The sequence below is a fragment of the Mustela erminea genome, chromosome 3 (genome assembly GCF_009829155.1).
Source record: "Mustela erminea isolate mMusErm1 chromosome 3, mMusErm1.Pri, whole genome shotgun sequence".
Taxonomy (NCBI): Eukaryota; Metazoa; Chordata; class Mammalia; order Carnivora; family Mustelidae; genus Mustela; species Mustela erminea.
In genome coordinates, this window is record NC_045616.1 from 49,966,943 (window position 1) to 49,992,161 (window position 25,219).

The window sequence follows — 25,219 nt, forward strand, 5'->3', positions numbered from 1 at the left end:
AGCAAGAGATGGAGACACAACAGGCAACTCTGTTTTCATGAGTCCCAAACTCTAACTGAGCTGAGGATTTGGGGTACTTAATAAATGAAAAATAATCATGCCATTAAATTTTTTTTTAAGATTTTATTATTAATTTGAGAGAGAGCATGCGTACGTGGGGTGGGGGAAGGCAGAGGGAGGGAGAGAAGCAGGCTCTCCACTGAGAGCCCTACACAGGACTCAATTCCAAGACCCTGGGATCATAACCTCAGCAGAAGGCAGCTGCTTAACCTACTGAGCCCCCCAGATGCCCCGCCCCAATCATGCCATTTTAAATCCCAAAGCCGGTTTATGGCTTGGTATTTGTGAGATAACGACTTTGTAACTACTATAATAGTAACTATTATACCTTCAGAATTCCTATATCAACAATCAGCATTTCGCAAAACAACCATGACTGAATGATGAAATATTCTGCCTTTTTATTTCTTGATTTCAAAATCAACAGGAGATGCACTTTTCAGTTCAGGAGAGAAATATTTATTGATATAAGAAAATTAATTTGACTCTGAGGAATGTAGTCTACAATTCTTTTTTAGAAAAAAATTTAGGAAAATGTGGGAAATACACAAATATGGAAATCCGATACATGAATATGTCAAATCCAAGACAACCCGTAGTTTAAAAATCCAAATGCACAATCCTAACTGGAAATAGAACCAGTATCACTGTCTTTGTTGAACAGCACAAAGTTAAACATATAAGTAAGAAAATATATTTTTTCAAACCAGCTTCAAAGACACCAACTTAGGTAAATGAAGTCCAGATATTACAGACCCAAAAAGAAAAGTTGCTTTAGAATAGGTCTAGTATTTATATACTATTATGTAATATTTACATGCACATAAAAGAATATATAACCTAATGTGATTCAAGAAAACAAGTGTTTATGACATTGGGAATTTCTTTTTCTTTTTTTAGATTGTATTTATTTGACACAGAGAGAGACAGAGAGGGAACACAAGCAGGGGGAGTGGGAGAGGGAGAAGTAAGCTTCCTGCTGAGCAGGGAGCGTGATGCAGGGCTCAATCCCAGTGCCTGGGATGGTGACCTGAGCCAAAGGCAGACACTTAAGGACTGAGCCACCCAGATGCCTGACATTAGGAATTTCTGATACATTTTAGTTAATTCTAACTGGAAATGGATTTTTGCTACTTCTAACTTAAAGACTTACGTAAGTTCTCAACATCAATTACCAATCTAAACAAAAAGATTATTACCTCTGGCATTGATAGGTTACTGGGAACAGTAATAAAGTTAAAATAGTGAGTTAAAACATCTTTGTATAATTTAGAGATCTATTTACTAGTTACACAAAACAGTCTTACCGTAAACAGAAGGATTTGAAAGATTATATATATTGTCCTAACGTAAGTCTGACGATGATACAACACATGAAAGCAAATTATTGCACTGTTATTACTTTAAATGACATGAACTTTTGCCAAAAGGGGAAGGTATCTGATACTTTCTGAATACAGGAAATTTGTACTTATTAGGTAATTTTTCTCTAATGAATTAATAGAGTAAATAATGATAGAAATGCAAAAAAAAAAATTGCTAGAATGAGCAGCCAGTTTCTGCTTTGCTTTTTTTATTTTAAGGAAATCAACATTTCTACCTTCAAATGCAAGACACACTTCAATAACCTGCACCTCTAGACAGATATGAATCCCGAAAGGTAGTACTCAAGATGTTTAGAACAATAGGAAAATAACAGGAAACTAAGATACAGCACACATATCACATAGAAAAACAGGATGCTGGCAGCCTAGAAAGGCATACCCAGAACCCAAAATAACAAAATCACACATGCATTCTCTTCCAAAACTATTGATTCCAAAATTATAAAAGCAAAGGAGAAAATCCTTTCCCCTTACTATTCCTCTTTCAATTTGGAGAGTCAACTTTAGGGAACCCTTGTGAAGCAACATCCATAGGAGTGCATGCTGTGTAAGGAATCAGTGGACAAGTGCCTCCAGTGGTGAGATTTTATGAGTGCCTTGAGCAAACTGACCAAGAAAAGCCCAATGAATTCCCTCATTACATTGTCCTTGGTATTAGTTTCCTATTGACTGCCTCAACAAAATACTTCAAACCAGCAGACTTAAAACAACTGAAATTTATTCTCTCACAGTTTTGGGGGCTGGAAGTACAAAATCATGGCGTGTTCCCTCTGAATTCTGTAGAGGCCGACCTTTCCTTCTTGCCTCTTCTTGCTTCTGATGGCAGGAGGCAATCTTTGGCAGTCCTACTGCATCACTGGATTATCTCCTTTTTTTATCTAATGGCCCTCTTCTCCCAGTATTATCTGTCTCTTCCTATGGATTTCTCCTCTGAGACTCTCATCTTATATAGACATAGACATGCCGGATTAAGGGCCCACCCTACTCCAGCATGACTTTATACTAACTAATTACATCTGCAGTGACCCTGTTCCAAATACACTAATATTCTGAGATACTGGGGATTAGAGCTTCAATCTATCTTTTTGGGAGACACAATTCAACATAATAACTTCTCTTCCTCCAAAAAACAAAACATGGTAACAATACTATGTAGTGCCTATCAGGAAAAGCTATCTACTTAGAGGAAATACAGTTGGCTACTCCTCACTTCAGAGAATAGATTTAGTCTGAAACTATAAAATCACTATAGATCAAAGGAAACATTCCTTCCCCACTACCCCCTTTTTTCCTGATGTGATACTGTGGGAGGTGAGCACTCATCTGGGAGACAAGAAACTTAAGCTCTGATCCACAGACACTAAGTGGCTGAATGAACTTGAACAAGTCCTCTGACTTTTCTGATGTTCCATTTCCTACACTCCCTTTTTTTAAAATTTAAATACAATTCATTAACATATAATGTATTACTAGTTTCAGAGGTAGAGGTCAGTGATTCATCAGCCTCATATAATATCCAGTGCTCATTACATCACATGCCTTCCTTGATGTCCATCACGCAGTTTGCCCATCCCTCAATGGGGCATCCCCCACCCCTCTCCCCTCCAACAACCCTCAATTTGTTCTTATGATTAAGAGTCTCTTATGGTTTGTCTCCCTCTCTGATTTCACCTCCTTTTATTTTTTCCTTTCTTCCCCTATGATCCTCTGTTTTGTTTCTTAAATTCTACATGAGTGAGATCATACGATAATTGTCTTTCTCAAATCGACCTATTTTGCTTAGCATAATACACTCTAGTTCTATCCACATCATTGCAAATGCCAAGATTTCATTTTTTTGATGGCTGAGTAGTATTCTGTTGTATATATACACCATATATACATTATCTCTATCCATTCATCTGTCGATGGACATCTGGGCTCTTTCCATAATTAGCTATCGTGGACATTGCTGCTATAAACATTGGGGTGCACTTGCCCCTCTGAATCACTTTTTATATCCTTTGGATAAATAGCTAGTACTACAATTGCTGGGTTGTAGTTCTATTTTTAAATTTTTGAGGAGCGTCCGTACTATTTTCCATAATAACTGCACCAGCCTGCATTCCCACCAACAGTATGAAAGAGGTCCCCTTTCTCTGAATCCTCATCAGTATCTGTCATTTCCTGACTTGTTAACGTGAGCCATCTCTGACTGGTATGAGGTGGTATCTCACTGTGGTTTTGATTTGGATTTTCCTGATGCCAAGTGATATTGAGGCTTTTTTTCATGTGTCTGTTGGCCATTTGGAGAAACGTCTGTTCACGTCTTCTATTTCTTGACTGGAGTATTTGCTTTTTGGGTGTTGAGTTTGATAAATTCTTTATAGATTTTGGATACTAGCCCTTTATCTGATAAGACATTTGCCAGTATCTTCTCCCATTTTGTTGGCTGTCCTTTGGTTTTGTTGACTGTTTTTGTTTTGGTTTTCTGTGCAAAAGCTTTTTATCTTGATGAAGTCCCAAGAGTTCATTTTTGCCTTTGTTTCCCTTGACTCTGGAGATGTGTATAACAAGAAGTTGCTGTGGCCAAGGTCACAGAGGTCGCTGCCTGTGTTCTCCTCAAGGATTTTGATGGATTCCTGTCTCACACTTAAGTCTTTCATCCGTTTTGAGTCCATTTTTGTGTATGGTATAAGGAAATGGTCCAGTTTCATTCTTCTGCATGTGGCTGTCCAATTTTCCTGACACCATTTGTTGAAGAGACTGTCTTTTTTCCACTGGGTATTCCTTCCTGCTTTGTCAATAATAGTTGACTGCAAAGCTGAGGGTCCATTTCTGGATTCTCAATTCTGTTCCATTAATCTATGTGTCTGTTTTTGTGCCAGTAACATACTGTCTTGATGTTGACAGCTTTGTAATAGAACTTGAAGTCTGGACTTGTGATGTCTCCAGCTTTGGTTTTCTTTTTCAACATTCCTTCAGGTATTTGGGGTCTTTTCTGGTTCCATACAAATTTTAGGATTATTTGTTCCAGCCCTGCGAAAACAGTTGATGGTGTTTTGATAGAGGCTGCACTGAATGTATAGATTGCTCTGGGTAACAGAGATATTTTAACAATATTTGTTCTTCCAATCCATGAGCATGGAATGTTTTTCCATATCTTTGTGTCTTCCTCAATTTCTTTCACAAATGTTCTACAGTTCTCAGAGTACAGATCCTTTGCCTCTTTGGTTAGGTTTATTCTTAGGTATCTTATGGCTTCTGGTGCACTTGTAAATGGGATGACTCCTTAATTTCTCCTCTCATTGTTAGTGTATAGAAATGCAACTGATTTCTATGCATTGATTTTATATCCTGCAACGTAGCTGGACTCGTATATGAATTCTAGCAATTTGGGGTTTTCCACATAAAGTATCGTATCATCTACAAAGAATGAGAGTTTGACTTCTTCTTTGCTGATTCGGATGCCTTTTATTTCTTTTCATTGTCTCATTGCTGAAGCTAGGACTTCTGGTACTATGCTGAACAACAGTAGTGATAGTGGTCATCTGTGTTGTGTTCCTGACCTTAGGAGAACACGGGCTTTTAGCAACTCGTAATTTTTTGGCTGGTAGGGGGTCGATGGCTACTGCCTGATCAGGGTGGTGGTTCATAAGGACTGGAGTGGTTATTGTAGTTTCTTTCTTTCTTTCTTTCTTTTAATGTAAACTATGTGTCCAAAACAGGGCTCAAACTCAGAACTCTTGAGATCAAGAGTCACATGTTCTACCAACTGAGCAGCCAGGTACCCTTGGTTGTGATAATTTCTTAAAATACGACAACAGTGAAGTCTGCCACATTATTTGATTCTTCCATTCACGAATGATTTCTCTGTAGCATGTGAGGCTGTTTGACAGTATTTTACCTATGGCAGATCGAAATTGAAATCAACCCTCTCAAGCCCTGCTGCTATCTTATAAGCTAAGTTTACATAATATTCTAAATCTCTTCTTGTCATTCCAACAGTCTTCATAGCATCTTCCTCAGGAGCAGATTCTAGCTCATGAAACTACTTTCTTTGGTCATCCCTATGAAGCAACTCTTCATCTGTTCAAGTTCTTTCATGATGTTGCAGCAATTCAGTCCCATCTTCAGAATCCAATTCTAATTCTAGTTCTCTTGCTCTTCCCACCACATCTGCAGTTACTTCCTCCACTGAAGTTTTTAAACCCCTCAATGTCAACCATGAGGGTTGGGTAACTTCTTTAAAACTCCGAATTCATGTTGGTACTTTTACCTCTTTTCATGAATTACAGATTTTCCTAATGGCATCTAAAATGACAAATTCTTTCCAGAAGGTTTTCAACTACTTCCCAGATCCATCAGAGGAATCACTCTCTATGGCAGCTATAGTCTTACAAAATATATTTCTTAAATAATTAACACTTAAAAGTTGAGGCAGCTGGTTGACTCAGTCAATAAAGCATGAGACTCTTGATCTTGGGGTTGTATAAAAGTTCAGGCCCCACACTGGGTGTAGAGATTATTTAAAAATAAAATCTTTTTAAAAGGTACATACATGCATACCCACTTGGAGGTCAAAATTACTGCTTAGTCCATGGACTGCAGAATGGATGTATAGTACTAGCAAGCATGAAAAAAACACGCACCTCATTGTCCATCTCCATCAGAGCTCTTGAGTGACCAGGCACACTGTCAATGAGCAGTGAGATTTTGAAAGGAATCTTTTTTTTCTGAGCAGCAGATCTCAACAGTGGGCTTAAAATATTCATCAAACCATGTTGTAAACATATGTACTGTCATCAGGCTTCATTGCTCCGTTCATAGAGCACAAGCAGAGTAGATTTAGCATAACTCTTTGGGTCCCTGGGACTTTCAGAATGGTAAATGAGCATCGGTGTCAACTTAAAGTCACCAGCTGCATTAGCCCCTAATGAGAGTCACCCTATCTTATGAAGCTTTGAAGCAAGGCATTCACTTCTCCTCTCCATCTATGAAAGTCCTAGATGGCCTCTTCTTCCAGTGTAAAGCTGTTGCATCTATACTGAAAATCTGCAGGTTAGTGTCACCACTTTCATGAAGTATCATAGCTAAACCTTCTAGATAATTCGCTATAGCTTCTCCATCAGCACTTGCTGCTACACTTTGCACTTTTTTTGTTATTGAGACAGCTTCTTTCCTTAAACCTCATGCACCAACCTCTGCTAGCTTCCAACTTTTCTTCTGCAGTTTCCTTACCTCTCTCAGCCTTCACAGAATTAAAGAGAGTAAGGCTTTCTCTGGATTAGGCTTTGACTTAAGGGAATGTTGTGGCTAGACTGGTCTTACACTCAACCACTAAAATTTTCTCCATATCAGCAATAGGCTATTTCACTTTTTTATCATTCACATGTTCACTGGAGTGGCACTTTTAATTTCCTTCAAGAACCTTTTCTTTGCATTCATAACTTGAATAACTGTTTAGCATGAGAGGCCTCTCTTTTGGCCTATCTCAGCTTTTGACATGCCCTCCTCACTAAGCTTATTTATTCCTAGCTTTTGATTTAAAGTAAGAGACATGTGACTCTTCCTTTTCCTTGAACATTAAGATGTCATTGTGGTGTTGTTAACTGGCTTTACTTCAATATTGTTGTGTCTCAGGGAATAGGGAGGCTGGAGGAGAAAGAGAGAGAGAGATGGCTCATCAGTGAAGCAATCAGAACACACACATTTGTCACTTAAATTCATGGTCTTACAGGGGTGTGGTTGATGCTGTCCCAAAACAATTTTAATAGCAACTTCAAAAATCACTGACCAGAGATCACCATTACAAATATAGTAATAATGAAAAAGTTTGAAATACTGGGAGAATTACCAAAATGTGCAATAGGGACACAAGTGAGCAAATGCTATTGGAAAAATGGCCCCAAATGATGTGCTTGACACAAGGTTGCCATCAACCTTCAGTCTGAAGGAAGGAAGGAAGAAAGAATCCACAAAGTGCAATTAAGCACAGTGCAATAAAATGAGGTATGCCTAGGTGCAATTTGGGATTGGTTTGGTTATTTAGGCATAAGTCTCTTTCTTCCTTAATGAATCTTCCCAATTCTAGCATGAAGATGTGTATTTTTACTTACAGCATTGAACAGTTTTAATATATACTCCTAATGTTAAGATATAGATACAAAACATTTCAGGTCATGATTAGTAAATTAGGAATATATTTGGTTTCTTAAACTTACGACAACAAACATTAATTCATAGAGTAACTGAGTCTTGGCTGGTTTAAGAGTCAGAAGAGAGTAAAACTTCTAAAAAGGTCTGGCTGTTATTCAGGAGCAGCTGCAAAGTCACCTGCCTGCTTATTTATGGGAAAGATACCAGTGACTCTGGCTTACATAAATGGAGGGAGGAAGATGATAGGCACGTCGAAATGTTTCTTCGAAGGGAAGCTGAATATTTCTCTGTTCTCCTTAATGTTGTTTACTTCAAAGATAATTTCCAATTTAGTGTTAACACCAGATTCTCTCAAGAGTAAAAAGTGAACCTGGGACATTTCCATTTGGGACAACGCTACTAGGGTACACAACAGAAAAACCTGGAGAAAAACACAGTATAAAGTTCAAGCTACAATCCCCTCTTATTACACAGTGAAATTTTCTTCCAAAATACCTTTGGCTCAGCTCTAATGGAATACAACATAATAGAGTTTTGTTACCTTAGGGTATTATCTACACCGTTCTATGCTTCTTTGACAGTTAGCTTTCTTGATTCAATAAAGGAGCAGAAAATTGCTCCAATTTAAGGAAAATCTATTAACTTGTTTAGTTCTCTAAGGTACTATTCTTCAGGATGCTGAAGCACTAGCTAACAAAACAACATCATAGAAATCGAAAAGCTCTGACCAGGTAGAACCTGGAGTATATATTCCTAAATTAGGGGAAAGCCTGCATGTCTGTCTGCCTTAATCTTCTTCCTCATAAGCCCATGTAGAGTGAACTGTGAAGTGCAGAAATGGCACACCTGTATTTTGCTTTGGCGTGTCATACAAAATTCCATCCTATGAAGCTCCTACAATATGCCAGGTACTATGCAAGGTCTCTTTATGTCCATCTACCTTAGTTATCCTTGTAGACAATTTCAAAGATAGCTGTTACACTTATCCTTTAGTTGGGGAAACTGTTTTCAAGAAGGGTTGGGCAGCTGTCTCAAATCACACACCTGTCAAATTAAAGCCCAATGACTTACATCCAAGGTTGTGTGGATTTTAAGTCCTAGAATTCTCTTGTAACACCACATATATTATTAACTCCTTATCTGAACCAAGTACAGAACAGGTGCTCAAAAAATACTTGGGAATGATTAACATTTGGGGACTGATATATACTGAGTCTGTCCCACCTCTAATTAATATGGCGAAGCCCTAACACCCAAAAGGACTATCTGAAGACAGGATCTTTAGAAGTGAATTTAGGGTAAATAAAGCCAAAAGGATGGTGCCCTAATCTGGTAGGATTAGGGCCTTAGAAGAAGAGGATGAGAGATTTCTCCCTCTGCCTCTCTCTTTCTCCCTCTCCCTCCCTCTCTCTCTCTCTGCCATGTGAGAACACACCAAAAAGGTGGCCATCTGCAAGCCAGTAAGAGACTTCTCACCGGAACCTAACAACTGGCATCCTGATCTTCAACTTGCCAGCCTCCAGAACTGTGAGAAAATAAATATCTATTGTTCAAGCTTCCCTGTCTTCAGAAAGCCCCAAGGTAGCATAAAATTCATTCTTCCACACCAGGACTCACAAGAACTAGACACTGGAATGGCAAATATTGCTAGTAGAAAAGAAGAGATTCGAGGATCTAAAATATCGGGTTCGGTTGTGAGCAGCTATGAGATCCAAAGGGAGGAGTAGGAAATTCAAAGGCAGACCACTACACATTGTCTTCACAGAGACCCAATCAGCAGCAGCACCTGCTCATACAGGGAGAAAGGTCAATGAGAGCAGAACTGCCGAGGGAAGGCTGAGGTAGGCCCAGAAGAAAGGACCTGGTTTAAGGGGAAAACTAGGTCACAACACAGTACTCTTCCAGGATGCCTCAGTCAATGCACCTGGACTAGTATGACAGTCAGATGACTCCTCTAAAACTGAGCTAATTAACCCCTTCATGTGATGGGAGGAATATTTTAGCTCATCATTTCTTCAGCTTGTAAGTCATAAATAATGATCAAAACAATCAATTAGATGGAAGTGGGAAAGCTGCCTGACCTTAAAATAGCTCTAATGCACAGGAGGCATTTTGGATTTTAAACTTCTAACACTCATCCATTCAGTCATCAAACTGGCCAATAATTGTTCATTTTACATAATATTAAGTACTGTGTATACTGAGAAAATCAAAACTAAATCCGTTAAATTTGTATAGTCATACACCATTATGCCATGTGCTGTTGCTAGATCCTTCAGGGTCATGATGATGATTCAGCTCTTTTCTTTCCATACCCTCTCTACATGCTTACTCAAGGAGATCATTCATTTCCTTAGCTTCGATGATCAACCTATGATAATGATACAAATACCTATTATCTCCAGTCCTACTTTTACTCATCTCCTTGCCCTTATTCTCAAAGACATCACAGATATTTTACTTGATAAATTCTCCAGCTTCTAAAAACTGTTATTTCTAAAATGAACTCCTCATTTTTCCCCAGGTACCTCACCCCACCCCCTGGAATTTCTGATTTCTCTTTAAAGAACCACTCACCTCACCCATTCACTCCTTGCCTCAGTTATTAAGTCCTCTCCATGCCAGTCAATTATAAATTATTACACTATATATATATATATATATATATATATAAATTATAACGTTTTCTCAGTCTTTTTTGTAAGACCTCTCTGGTACCTGGCACTTTCCCTTCATCCCTATTGGGATCCCCATCCCTAGTCTGGATTTTTACCCTGTCGCACAGTTCTTACTTCCTTTCACGGATTCCAAAATCCTAGCTTAGGCCTCAACTCCTCCATAAAGCTTTTGGGCCATTCCACTCTTCATTGATCCCTGCCATTCTGGAGTTTCTTCAGCATTTATTCTATTTCACAGCATTTGTTCTAGTTTATGACTGCCTCCTCAGTGATTATTTCATCCCATCTCACTGCACTCCCAACAATCACAATCCCTGGTCCAGCCTAAGTACAGAACAGGTGCTCAAAAAATACCTGGGAATGATTAACATTTGGGGACTGATATATACTGAGTCTGTCCCACCTCTAATTAATATGGTGAAGCCCTAGCACCCAAAAGGACTATCTGAAGACAGGATCTTTAGAAGTGAATTTAGGGTAAATAAAGCCAAAAGGATGGTGCCCTAATCTGGTAGGATTAGGGCCTTAGAAGAAGAGGATGAGAGATTTCTCCCTCTGCCTCTCTCTTTCTCCCTCTCCCTCCCTCTCTCTCTCTCTCTGCCATGTGAGAACACACCAAAAAGGTGGCCATCTGCAAGCCAGTAAGAGACTTCTCACCGGAACCTAACAACTGGCATCCTGATCTTCAACTTGCCAGCCTCCAGAACTGTGAGAAAATAAATATCTATTGTTCAAGCTTCCCTGTCTACAGTACTATGCTATGGCAGCCTGTTGGTATAACCAGTACTTATACTTTTATGATTAAAGTTTCATCCTCATGAAAGAAAAGAAGGGCTACCATATAAAGAACTTTTTTTCAGTATGTGAGGTAGCAACTGAGAGGATGGTCATAATTAAATGAAGCTTCCTCCTGGCTGTATAACTTCTAAAGAAGGTATCTCCGTCCAGCTTTCTACCCCACCTTCACTGTAGTAGCTTTCCCTACCCAACCCATTCAGCCATGAAGTATGGATGAGCTAATACAGAGTAAGCCCTGATTAGCTCTGGCTGGTTACGTTGGTACACTGAATCATTCAAAGATGGCCAAATGACCCAGTGCTGACCAGGGATGGATATAAAAAGATTTTTATGAGGATTTGTGGGAAATTTCCTTATTCTTAACAACTGCTCAGGAAAGATATTCTCTTGGCCACAGGGAGTTGTTGTATGTGGAACTATTTTAGCTGTTTATTTACTGTATAGGAAGCAAGGCTAAAAATGAAGCAGACACTGAGAGGGGCAGAGGTGACAGACTCAAAAGAGAAGCAGAACTAGAGCCTTGATCTGATTATGCCTGAAGCCTGATCTCCCACTGCACTTTTTAACTCTGTGAGCCAGTAAATTTCCTTCACTGCCAATTTGAATCTGGTCTTCGATTACACACAACCAGAAACATCTTTTGTACAGAAAGGAAAGCTAAGCTAAACCTATTACAATGAGGAAATTATTATTCACCAGAGGGAATTCAGAACTTTTCATTCTTTGTGTCTCAGTCTGACCTAATTCATACCCCAAATGCTTTCTAAGGACATTTGTAACTACTTTCCAATATTGTATATCTATCAGTGCTGGTCCATTCCATAGCCTGAGGCACTCTGAGTACACTAAATTGACATTACATTAACTTGTCCCCTCAGAACAACAAACTAGTCTCTGATCGAATAAATAAAACAAGAGGATAACATCTGAAGAGGCATAGCAATGGTATCTATTTAGGAAAACTAAAACCCCACTAGGAAGAATCGAGGAACCAGCAACCACAAGACAACTGAAAAAAAGCCTGAGTCCCACTTTCTTAGAAGCAGAATTGGAGTCAGCAGTATGAAAACCGTGAAACACAATAAAGCAGAAGGCGGTCCAGAGCCATATATTTTTGCCACAGTTGAGATAATACACTTTTGCTAAATTCTGTTGCTGGTGCAGAACCTATTTTTGTTTTTTAATCATTCTCAGTAGGAAAGTCCAAAGAATATCTAATGACCACAGATTAAGATCTACGAAGAACAATTTAAAATCAGGATAATAGGGGCACCTGGGTGGCTCAGTGGGTTAAAGCCTCTGCCTTTGCCCTAGGCCATGATCCTAGGGTCCTGGGATCGAGCCCCGCATTGGGCTCTCTGCTTAGCAGGGAGCCTGCTTCCTCCTCTCTCTCTGCCTGCCTCTCTGCTTGTGATCTCTGTCTGTCAAATAAATAAATAAATAAAAATCTTAAAAAATTAAAAAAAAACAAATAAGAAAATAAATAAAAATGAAATCAGGATAATATACACAGCACAGGGATCACAAAATCAAATGCTTTCAGTGACCAAGCAACTATGTATGAGAAGACTATGTGTGGTGGGGAGTGGAGAGGACTGAAGATCAGTGCTCTGTCCACAGGGCACAGACAGTACTCAACTCCAGCTGACTGCTGCCTTATAGAAATGTTAGACTCACGTTGTCAGATTTTCCAGTTTTTTTTAAAAGAAACTGGAAATGTGTGGGTATAGAGTATGTGTAAAATCAGCTAATCAGAAAAAAAAAAGAAAAAATCACCATTCAGTCCAAAAAGAGGAAAAGAAGAAAAAAGAAAGTCAGTGACCAGTTTCTCTGCGTTATTCCATAGAGAAGGCAACTTAAAGGAACCTGGGAGCAGATCATTTGAGCACTGCTTTCCAACTACATTCACTTCTCCTCTCCCGCTACACCCTGAGACTATGCTGTGCAGGACACGTGTAATTAGGCAGAACATAGCCAGCATCATAGCAGGGCTTCTTTACCTTCAGTGGCCACACAAGAAACACCTGGATATCTTGTTATAATGCAGATTCCCAGGCAGCAAGTCCTAGGGTGGAGTTGGAGTTGGTATTTCTAATGGGGCTCCCAGAGGTTGTGAGGCTGCTTGTTCACTCTTTGAGTAGCAAGAGTTAATGGCAGGTTTTTCTGGCTTTTTCTGACCACGACCTAAAATAAAAATACATTTTACTTGGCAACCTAGAACAAATAAGCAATATAAACATGTAACTGAAATGGAGACAAAAGTTACTCTAAGGGGTACACTTGATGCTTTTTATCTGATTCCATCACTTTATCTTATCCTATTGTATTAAATTTTGTCTTTTTAAATGCTGGTTGTGACTTATTAAATAGATTTTTATGACCCACTAATAGGCTATGATATAAAGTTTGGAAAACACTTCTATTCAATTTTTTTTCAATCCCCTTCTATACATTTTTAAAATGCATTTTTCTGTCTCTTCAACGAACAAGACAAGATGACAAAAATGTGTAAATGTTGCCTGAGGAAGGTTAGGTCAGCACAGATGACAGTCATAGCTCACGGGGGTTGAACATTTACCATTTAACAGGAGCACGGTTAACCCCATGTGCTCCAGACCACACAATAGGATTCTAATCCCAACACAGCCACCTACAAGCTGTGAAACCTTAGTCAAGTTACTTAACCACTCTGGGCACAGAGTAAAAAGGAGGTAGCAATTACACAAATGCCTCATGAGGCTTTTGTGATGACTACTGTATGTTTACAGCACTACATGGATAGGACAACGTAGCGCACACAGCAAGTATCATAGAAGATTTTGCCATTGCCATCATTATTACCAAGTACTTCATAAAAGTTCTATCACTTAGATTTCCAATAATCCTAAGGAAGAGTATAACGGAACTACTTAGTGGGCCAGTGTGCAGCCATTTCCACCTACTCCTCTGTTGACAGAATTCCTCCTTATTCAGAGTATCCATCCCTCACAGGTCACTCAGGAGGGAATCCTAGTTGGAAAGTGATGACCATAAACCCTTTCCACTTGCCAGTGATGGGTTAAGAAAGATCCTGTCACTTAACTCTAGCCAATGAACCACAAGGCATTTGGGAAATAGTTCCTCTCCCTTAAAGGAAAGTGGAAGGAAAAAAAAACATCCTATCTTTTTCCACTGAATGTTATGTCTAGAAGTGACCCCAGAAATGGCCTCATACATTCAGCAACCACGAAGATGGCCAGGAGAGGACCAAGTGAACAGAATGCTCATGCGTACAAGCAAGCACAGTTACCACCTGCATTATGGGTGGGGAAGGTGAGGGATAAAACTGGTATAGGAAGATCTCAAAAATCACACTCTGCAAGTTGCCCGCTCTTTATCCACTAGGCTACAATAGCCCCATCTTAAAGAACATGATTCTTTTTTTAAACACCCTGAAGACATGACTTGGTAGATACCAAAAGTATTTCCAGAATCGGGTATCCATTTCAAGACCTTTAAGGTCAGTTAACATTGTCTTTTGCTGGGGGTAGATAGGCTGGGATCCTGATAACATACATAGCATTGATCTATTTCTTTTATGCCACACTCTGCTACTTTGTACATGTTTATCACTGTGCAACTAGTCTCTTCTCATTACATGTCTATAGATATAGTTTCTGTCTTATCTGGACTGTTGATTCTAAAATTATTCTGATAAACAACCTTAAGCTAAGGTGTTATTGACTAATAATAGATAACACGCCCCTGTTTCTAGACTATGTTTTTAACATGCATCTTCCCAAAACGAATTTCAGAGACTGACAGGGATGTAAGACATAGTAAGGAGGAAAGGAGACCATTCTGATCCCTGAAAATAACACCCCTTGAGGAGCTGCCTTGCTTGGCCTCTGAGTCTGACGTTTTTCTTCTAAAACCTAGCAGACATAATACTCTTCATGGCAACCTCTCTTATTATTCCAGTGAACACAGGAATACCAAAATTTGTAAGTCCTACATAGGCATGATTTTAAAAATGTACTAAGCCATTTTACAAAGTCACAACAACCTGATCTGGTTTCGTGAATCAATACTTTAACTCTAAGAAACACACTTTTTTTCACATTTTAACATCTGTGAACTGGTTAGTATCTTGCTATCCTTGCCGGCCAGGCAGGAATCATGATGCACTTGCCATTGACAGTGCACAAACTTGTAGTTATTTCTGGTGGCAACACTTAAAACTCTAAACTCATGTCATTTCAGGACCAGCTGAGTTGCAGCTCTTGTCCAGAAGCCTTCTGATGACACCCTTGAGTGAGATGAAAAAAGCCACAGCTTCAAGACTTGTAAATAGTGTTAGAAGCTTAGGGGGAAAATGTATAATAATTATAGTAAGGCTGTTTTTAGTTTTTGGTTTTTTTTTAAAAGCTGCATTAACATCCAATATCCAAAGACATTAATAAGTGGGATTCGAAAGTAAATCTGAAAAGCTGCACTCCAAGGAGAATTTCAGAATACCTTAATAAATTATTTGGTTTCTATTTTCCTTTTCTCTATACAAGAGTAAAGCACTGGGTTACCTGGGTGGTGTAGTCAGTTAAGCACAGGACTCTTGGTTTCAGCTCAGGTTGTGCTCTCAGGATCGTGAGATCAAGCCCCGGGTAGGGCTCCAGGCTCAGTGCAGAGTCTGCTTGGGTTTCTCTCTTCCTCTCCCTCTGCCCCTTCTCACCCCTCTTTCTCTCTCACCCTAAAATAAAAGGAGAATTTTAAAAAGAGTAAAGTATGACAAAAATTTAAAGGAAGTTGGGGGAAATTGGAAGGGGAGGTGAACCATGAAAGACTATGGACTCTGAAAAACAATCTGAGGGTTTTGAAGGGGTGGGGGGTGGGAGGTCGGGGTACCAGGTGGTGGGTATTATAGAGGGCATGGATTGCATGGAGCACTGGGTGTGGTGCAAAAATAATGAATACTGTTATGCTGAAAATAAAAAGTAAATTAAAAAAAAAAAAGAAAAAAAAAGAACTTTTCAAATATTAAAAGTAGATTCCAGGTCTTAAGTTCAAGTCTCACATTGGGCATACAGCTTACTTAATTTAAAAAAAGCTAACTTAAAAAACACAAATATCGAACATAAGCAATAATTCTAAGCAATAAAAAGAATTATGTCATACTTTAACTGGCACTTTTTTCTTTTTCTCTTATTCTTTTATTTTTTGAGTTAAAGGTCATGTTTATTTCTTCCATATAGAAATCCACATATTCCAGGACCATTTTAAAAAAAAAAAAAAAAGCTATCCTGTATTGAATTACCTTCCTGGCTTTGTAAACAAATGAAATCAGTTGAAGTTTTGAATGTGGGTCTATTTCTGGACTCCTGATCTTATACACTGACCTAGCTGTCTACATCTATTTTTTTTTACATTTTTATTTTAATCACCAGGTGCTTATCACAACAAGGGCACTCCTTAATCCCCATTACCTATTTCACCCATCCCCTCACCCACCATTTTTTTTGTTTGTTTGTTTCTTAATGATGCCTAAAGTAATGGCTCATCTTCAAGTCAAAGACATCTTCAAGGGTATGAATACGATGTTATTCACAGACAAGCTACCAGGATCAGAAAGGCTAAATGACTTACACGCACATCCACGTGTACACACACACACACACAACTTCCAGAGGAATAGAAGACAGGTCTTTTCTACGTACTGCAATATTCTGTCTCTCTTTTGATGAGTATCTGGGCATGAACCAGTTTCCTATGGCTCCCTCTAATCCAAAAATTCAATTTGGAGACTGTATTTGCCACCCATCGACTTGTTTTGTATATTGTTTTTCTAAGACATAGTGTGTATGAAATAGAAAATGACACTGCAGGGGTACTGTTTGCTCTTAAGATACATCACTCTGAAGGAAGAACTTGATTGCCCAGACTGTAGGCTAGGACTGCGATCTGGGAGACACAGCTTGTATATGTTAGAGGAAAAGCCACACTGAGCACACGTGCTCCGTCTGCTGTGACACGTATGCTCCATCGGGGCCTAGAGGCCCCTGGAGAAGGTCGTGTGCTTTTGCTAGGCTGACGTGCAAAACACACAGTGCAAAATGTTCTGACGATCTGACGATGATGTTTTTGGAGTTTAGTTTCAGTGATCACTTGTGTAAAGGAAAAGATCAAAATCTTCCCAGAGTTTAAAATGTGAAAGTGCCTAAAGGGAATTCTAGTGTGATCCCACAGTGTTTGTTAGCTCAGACTCTTACAAGCTTCTGCTGGACTTGCAAGTAAATATTTCTCTGAAAGAAAAATATCCTGGGGGAAAAGCTGGAAACAATATTAAGAGCTCCTGCACCGTGGGATGGTGCTGAAGTTCTTGGAGTTTAAGAAATGGGCCTAGCAAAGACTGTATTTTGTAGTCTACATTCAGAATGCAATGCTTTAAATTAAAAACAATAAATCTTTCTAAACTCCAGTTTTCTGCCAATAATGGTTTGGAAACTGAAGCACAGATCATTCAGTTGAACAGATCTATGAAAAGGGGAGGACAAACATGATCCAAGGGAATTTTTCCTGCCATGAAGACTTTGGGAGCCGTCTGCCAAAAGGACAGTTTATGGTTACACTGACTGAGGGAAGCTGGGAGGTCCTGAGGAGGTGGAGGCAGAGACAAGCGAAAGCCTTATGGACTACAAAGAGACTAACAGATACACTCTCAATCAGAGACCTTATTCTAATTCGATTTTACTTTCTTTGAAGCAAGTTATGAACTACTTAACAAACTAACTTAGGGCTAGTTTTTTGTCTGCCTGTGACTGCAAACAGCTAGTTAAATTCAGAAGTTTTTTTTTTTTTTTTTAAAGATTTTATTTATTTATTTGACAGAGATCACAAGTAGGCAGAGAGGCAGGCAGAGAGAGAGGGGGAAGCAGACTCCCCGCCGAGCAAAGAGCCCCATATGATGCGGGGCTTGATCCCAGGACCCCAGAATCATGAGCTGACCTGAAGGCAGAGGCTTTAACCACTGAACCACCCAGCTGCCCCCAGAGGCTTTTTGTTTTTTGGGTTTTTTTTAAAGATTTTAAGTAATCTCTATACTCGATTTGGGGCTCGAACCCACAACCCCAAGATCAAGAGTCACACATTCCACCGAGTCAGCCAGGTACCCCAAACTTAAGAGATTTTTAGATGGTAATTTACTTAACACAATTTTTTGCTAGTCCTCAATTATAAAGCATTTAGCGGAGTCTCTAATAGCCTTAAACATGAATTAATTTTTGTGTGAATCTAAAATATCCAGGCCCTATACCAAAACATCAACTTAAGTTCTTTCATTTGTACCCTTCCTTCAAATAAAGTAATTCGGTATCTTCCCCCAAATAAATAAAATTTCAAAAATAAATAAATAAATAAAATAAAGTAAAATAAATTCAGGACCTATGTTCAAGAAGAGGAAAAAAATAATCATCAGCCAAAATGTTTCTAAGTTATTGTCAGTATTTGTTTGCAATCTGCCTGCTTCCTCTTAAGGAAACGTGTAAACAATCAGGAGCATATCTCACTTGTTCTGGGAGTTTGTGTCAGAGTTAAAAGAAGAAAACCTTGAGAAATATCTTTTCAAAAAGCTTAGGCAAAAAAGGTTTTGGGGGGTGGTGCCTGGCTGGCTCAGTCAGTAGAGCACACTACTCTGGACCTCAGGGTTATGGTCTCAAGCCCCATGTTAAGTGTAGAGATTACTTAAACATAAAATCTTTTTTTTTTTTTTAAGGTTTTTCATTGTATTTTCTTTCCTATAGTGATAGGCGGCTTTTAAAAAACTTAGTTTAAAATATTGAAACATAATATTGATAATGGACAAAAACCCCTTTTCCAAGTCAGTGTCTTTTTTTTCCTTATTACCCATACAACTTGAAATTTCAATGTTCCGAAAACATTCAGTTTTGTCGTGCTTTTCATCTCAATTATTTTCAGAGAAGGCAGTCTGGACATTTTGAACATTCCTCAGATAATTTCAAACAAATGAGTATCTATGTTTCATACAGGCCAGTTTTCAACTGGGGTGATTCTGCATCTCCCCTACCCTTGCCAAATTCCAGGGGACATTTGGCAATGTCTGGACAGTATTGGTTATCATTACCAGGGGGAGAGGGGGAGGTGCTATGGGCACCTAGTGGGTAGAGGTCAGTGAGGCTGCTAGCCATCCTATAATACACAGCACAGCCCCTCTAACAAAGAATGGTTCCATCCAAAATGTTCATAGTGCTGAAACTGAGCAACCTTTAAACAGACATATCTTTGTTTCTCTTTATTTGAAGAAGGGGATGTGCCACAGGTCCCGTGGGGTGCAATTTAGCACACACACACACACACAGAGAGCAATTTGACACACACCCTTCCTACCATGTGCACTGTTGGCCCCTTAGACTTTTCCACCATAAATTCCTGCTTGGACTTTTCCAAGAGGCTCCTCACTGGCTTCCTGTTTCTACTTCTGCTCTTTCTATTTCATTCCGTCCCGGAACAGACAGAGTGCCTTAAGTGAGAGGTGGTTTCCCTTGCTATAGACCACAATCAGGTCAATATTTTCTGAGACCTTGAGGATCCACCTTCTGCCTCACTCTCTTCCCTAAAACACACTGGTCTTCTAGTTGCTCATTTTGTTCTCAGCCTTCAAGGTTTGCTTCCTTTATTCCTTCTTATCTTTCAGATCTCATCTCAGTTGCCAAAGCCTTCTTTACCCATCTGCACTAGATGAGCTCAATCTGCTAGGAACCCTCCCAGCTCCCCGTACTTTTCTGTTAACACTCTTCATAATTTGGAGTACATGCTTGTGTAAATTTCCTTTAAATATCATCTACCTGCACCAGCTGACCGTAAGTTTATGTGGGCGAAGTCACTACCTAATTTGCTTGCTGTCTACCTCATCTAGGCCCAGCCCAGTACCTGACATAGGAGTTCAACTAACATTACTGAATGAATAAATCCCAGGTTTTGCCTTTGAGGACAGTTGGCTGACACAACTGATGGGGTTGGAATAAATGTCTCTTATGTTTACCAACATACTATGATGCTTGCTGTGGAAGGGGAAACTCTGAAAGACATAGTTTACAAGGCAAAAGTTGACCTCAAGTTTAAACTGCTCTGCAAGATAAAAGAATTTACAAGGCTTGGAAACACAGACCACTTGGGAGAGAAGAGAATTGAGGTCTCAAAAATTTAACTAGAAGCAACATGCTGAGGAGACACAGAAAGTCTCTATGATAGGAATTAACTGCTAGATTGCAGGAGAGTGACAATAATGATTTTGAAGTTGTTTCCTGCACTGTGCAGCTCTGTAACCCTTTACTGTTAATACAGATTCCACTAAGAATAGAGCTTTTGTGCACTTGACCTTGTATCAGTGATGTTTTGTGAAATGGGAGTAAACCAGGCTGTGTCCAATGCTGGGAACAGGATGGAAAAAACACACTAGAGAGGGGCGGAGCCTGAGATCTCAAGAGAGAACCACAAATTGGAAAAGAATGAAAAGAAATGTAGTAAGCCCCTCAAGGGGAACTGAAGATAGTGAGGTAGACACTGAGTTTTTCCTGTATTTATAAAAAGGGCTTGAGTTGATCTTCTGTCTATATTAGAGGTTGAGTTGCTCCTGAGCAGGTGACACCTGGAAACTGTCATCTGGGTTACATAACAATGTGGACTGAAGACAGACAGGGTTAAATTAGATGATATCTAAGGTCTCGTTTTTGAACATTTCTCCTCCTTATTCTAACAGATTTAAAGGCTGAAGCATAAATCTGAGAATAATTGCTTTTAATGTTAATATTTGAATGTGTGTGTGTTTCCTCTGGCATGTCCAAGTATTACTTCTTTTGTTCCTCTAACACTCATCTGACAAACAAGCAAATGAAAATCACACTTAACCTTTATTCTGGAGTTCCCAGAAAGGTTTACAACTTCCTAACTACAAGTCACCAAGTGACTCACTATGGCCAGAAATGGGAAAAAGAGTCACAATTTCTTCACATCTAGCATAGTGATCACACACAAACATGGGGAGCAGCAGGCAGAGGGAGAAGCAGGCTCCTCGCAGAGCAAACCCCATGCAGGGGTTGATCGCAGGACCCTGAGATCATGACCTGAGCAAAGATAGACACATAACCGAGTCCCCAGGCGTCCCCTGATTGGTTTTGAAAGTGGTACAGTGCTAGGTGAAACGCAGGATGACATCTTAGTTAATGCCACCTCTGTCCTTTGTTTGCTCAATCCAGAGACACATCCTTGAAATCTTTCTCTTATATTCTGTATCTAATTTATTAGGAAACTTCCATGGCTCTGCCTTCAGATTATATCCATACTGCACCCGCTTCTCCTCCTCTTCACTGCTACTGACTGCCCTGGTCTACCTGAACTTTGGGACCTCCTCACTGTTAAACAGTGCTGAACTCCCAAACATTTTCCCTGCTTTCAGCCCTGCCCTCCAGTAAGATCCTCTCCACACCAAAGCCAGAGTGCTCTTTCACAAACAAAAGTGAGATCGAATCACTTCTCTGCTCAAACCCAGTTTATGTTCCCTATCTCGTTCACAGTGAAAGCCACAATCGTGACAGTGGTGGATGAGGCTCCACAGTCTCTGGCCATCACGGCGACTTCCTTCTCCCCGACCAGAGCCATCTGGCCGCATTTCATCACCTACTCTTCCTCTCCATGAATATTCCACACAGGCTCTGTGCCTTAGGGCTTCTGCCCTGGCCAGTCCCTCTGCCTGGAATCCTGCATGGTCATCTGCCTCATTTTCTTCAAGTTTTTATTCAAATGACAGGCCTACTGTGAAACCCGGTGTAAAATTAAAAATGGCTACTGCCCTGGTCCTGCAGAATCCCAGCTCTCTCTCTGTCTACTTTCCCATGTACGTCTTCCCGTGGGACTTAACACTGTCTGATATAATATATAATTTACTATTTATTTATTGTACTTGCTGTTTGTCTGTCTTCTCTACTGGAACATAAGCTTATCAGCACAAAATGTACTTTAAATGCCATACTGAATTGTTGATGAAACAAATTTGATGATGAAATGAAAGAAAATGTGGTCCTAGTAACCCCAAGGAATGAGTGCAACTAGTTTTTAATGTCAGGAAGTTGTCCACAGAAGTATATAAAATGTACTATGATTGGGCACATCCATTTTTTGGCATGTAGATTTAAGTGTTTAAAATATTAGGAAACTTAATTTTCCTTCCCATGAATCACCAACATTAAAGCATAAATTGAAAAGCAATGAATATTATCACTTTAATTGCAGAATTCCTCATGTCAGCATAATACCCACATATCCTCTTTCCACTGGCCTTTGAGGCCCCCAAAGGAACAGGAACAGTTATAGAAAAATTATAGACAGGCAAATTTTTTCAGAACCCATCATCCTCCCTGTCTGCTCACCACATCCTTGAAAATTTTCTTCTCCCGGAGAAGCCTTATATCCTTGGGATATTACAGAGAAACATATTCAGGTGAGTGGCAGGAAGGATTCTATGAGCTGGTACCCCAACTCCTTCACGGGGGGAGGGGGGCACGCATACCATCAGCACCTAAACCTTAAGCCAGGACACTATGCATCAGGATTCCTGGCACTCCAGCTATTCCAACTCAGAATCCCTGGCAGTTTTCATTTTAGCTTTTTCTAGTATATTTCTTAAATCACTCTGATTTAAGAATCGCTGTTTTAGTCTAGACTTTTCCTGATCTTTATCCCGGGTTCAGATTTGCCCTTCCCAATTCTCACTTCTTTATGTCTGATTCTCTGCCAAGGCTAATCTTCTGAGAGATGTTTAGGTGATAATTATGGATAATATTTTAATGTGTTAACTCCCAAGATCCCCTTCTCCATAACTATATCCAAAACCTTTCCACAAACTTGAAAACTCACTAACTTGGTAACCAAAGCCAGGGGCTGTCCTCCAGCAGCCTCACAGGGGAGCGGATTTTTGACAACCTCTCTCCCACTCAAGGCAATTTCTTGTTCTTTCATGTCCTGCTCTGGGTGTGTGATTAAGCGAAGGATGCTTCTCTCTGTGAGAAATGGTTCTTCTTTCCAGTGTTTTCTCACTTATGTCATATATTTAGAAATAAAAGCTATGTTCCTGTATTTCCTGTTTATGTTTTATTTTACCACCTACCAGTTTTGATTGAGACTGAACTGGAAAACCTTAGAGCAGCATAAATTAAATTTGACCTTGACCCTTAATTATATCCACTACTGACATAAGTAAGTACTTCTGGTTATTTCTTAGAATAAAGTGATTCTGAGAATTCCAATAGTCTTGTTTATGTAGCATTCCACTAAGTAGCAGGCGTTTTTAAAGCAAGGCTCCAATACAACTACTGTTGATTTCATTATTCAGGGTAGCTATGTTCTTTTTTTTTTTTTTTTTTAGATTTTTATTTATTTGTCAGAGAGAAATCACAAGTATTCGGAGAGGCAGGCAGAGAGAGAGGGGGAAGCAGGCTCCCTGCTGAGCAGAGAGCCCGATGCAGGACTCGATCCCAGGACCCTGAGATCATGACCTGAGCCGAAGGCAGCAGCTTAACCCACTGAGCCACCCAGGCGCCCCAGGCTAGCTATGTTCTATGAAGTTGCCATGAACACTGAGTTAGTGAACACTGCTTCTAGGGAAAATACAAGGTTAGGTTCCTGCAAGTCTCTGGTCACAGTATTTTTGTCAGCTGATCAATACGTAACTTTATTTACATATTTTTCTTTTAAAGACGACTTATTTAATAATGTCATGGCTGCCCACACTAGAATTCATGCCTCCTTGACAGATAACACAGAAGGCACATGCCAGCCTTCTTGCACTTGAGACTAGCACTTCAGGACTATACTTGGGGGCTGTTTGAAATAATAAAATCGCAAAAAAAAAAAAAAGGCAGAAAAACATGACACTAAATGGACCACAAAAAGGGCATTTTACACTATAAGAGCTAAAATAAGAAGGCATAGTGTCTCCTTGTTTGATTGCAGTTAGAAACATGTCCTTCAGATAACTCAATTTTTCACTACTCTGGACATACCGTGTCTGCAAACGACTGTGGAAGTGCCACAGGTATTGATTTTAGCATTATAAGTAAACTGTAGGAGTAGGCAAATTTGTAAATGTGGAATCCATGAATAATAAGAATTGACTGTATTTCAAGAATACAACGATAATAATAACAATACAGCTACCACTCAGTGAGGGCTTATGTTGTGCCAAGGACACTTTTTATCTTAATCAATTCTTCAAACAACCCAAATTTACACCTGCAGAAATTGGAATTTAGTGAGATTATCTTTTTCAAGATCACCACACTCTAAATATCAAAGCAGAATGCAAGATTTCACTTAAGACCAGGCACCCAACTGGCTCAGTCGATACAGCACACAACTCTTGATCTCAGACTCTGAATTTGAGCCCCACGTTGGGTATAGAGATAACTTTAAAAAAATAAATAAATAAAATTAAATATATATATATATATATATATATTCTATTTTTTAAATTTTTTTAATAATTTTTATTTATTTATTTGTCAGAGAGAGACAGAGTAAGCACAGTCAGGGGCAGTGGCAGGCAGAGGGAGAAGCAGGCTCCCCGACAAACAAAGAACCTAATGTGTAACTCGATCCCAGGACCCTAGGATCATGACCTGAGCCAAAGTTAGATGTTTAACAAACTCAGTCACTAAGGTGTCCCTAAATAAAAAAATTTTAAATAATAATAAAATAGAGAAATAAATAATTTTTTAAAAAAGGATTTACTTTAAGACAACTTAAATATTCTAAGACATGAAACAAAAGGAAGGGAAGGAAGGAAGGAATGATTGATTATTCCAAGACATACAAAGTTTTGTTTGGTCTTTTTTTCATATTTAAAACCTAAATTCAAACATTATTAGTCTTTTTTTTTTAAGATTTTATTTATTTATTCAAAAGAGAGAGAGAGAGCACAAGTAGACAGAGTGGCAGACAGAAGAAGAGGGAGAAGCAGGTTTCCCTGCTGAGCAGGGAGCCCGATGTAGGACTCGATCCCGGGACCCTGGGATCATGACCTGAGCCAAAGGCAGGCGCTTAACAAGCTGAGCCATCCAGGTGCCCCCAAACATTATTAGTCTTAAGTTAATAGAAGGAATTTTTTGATACCACTTT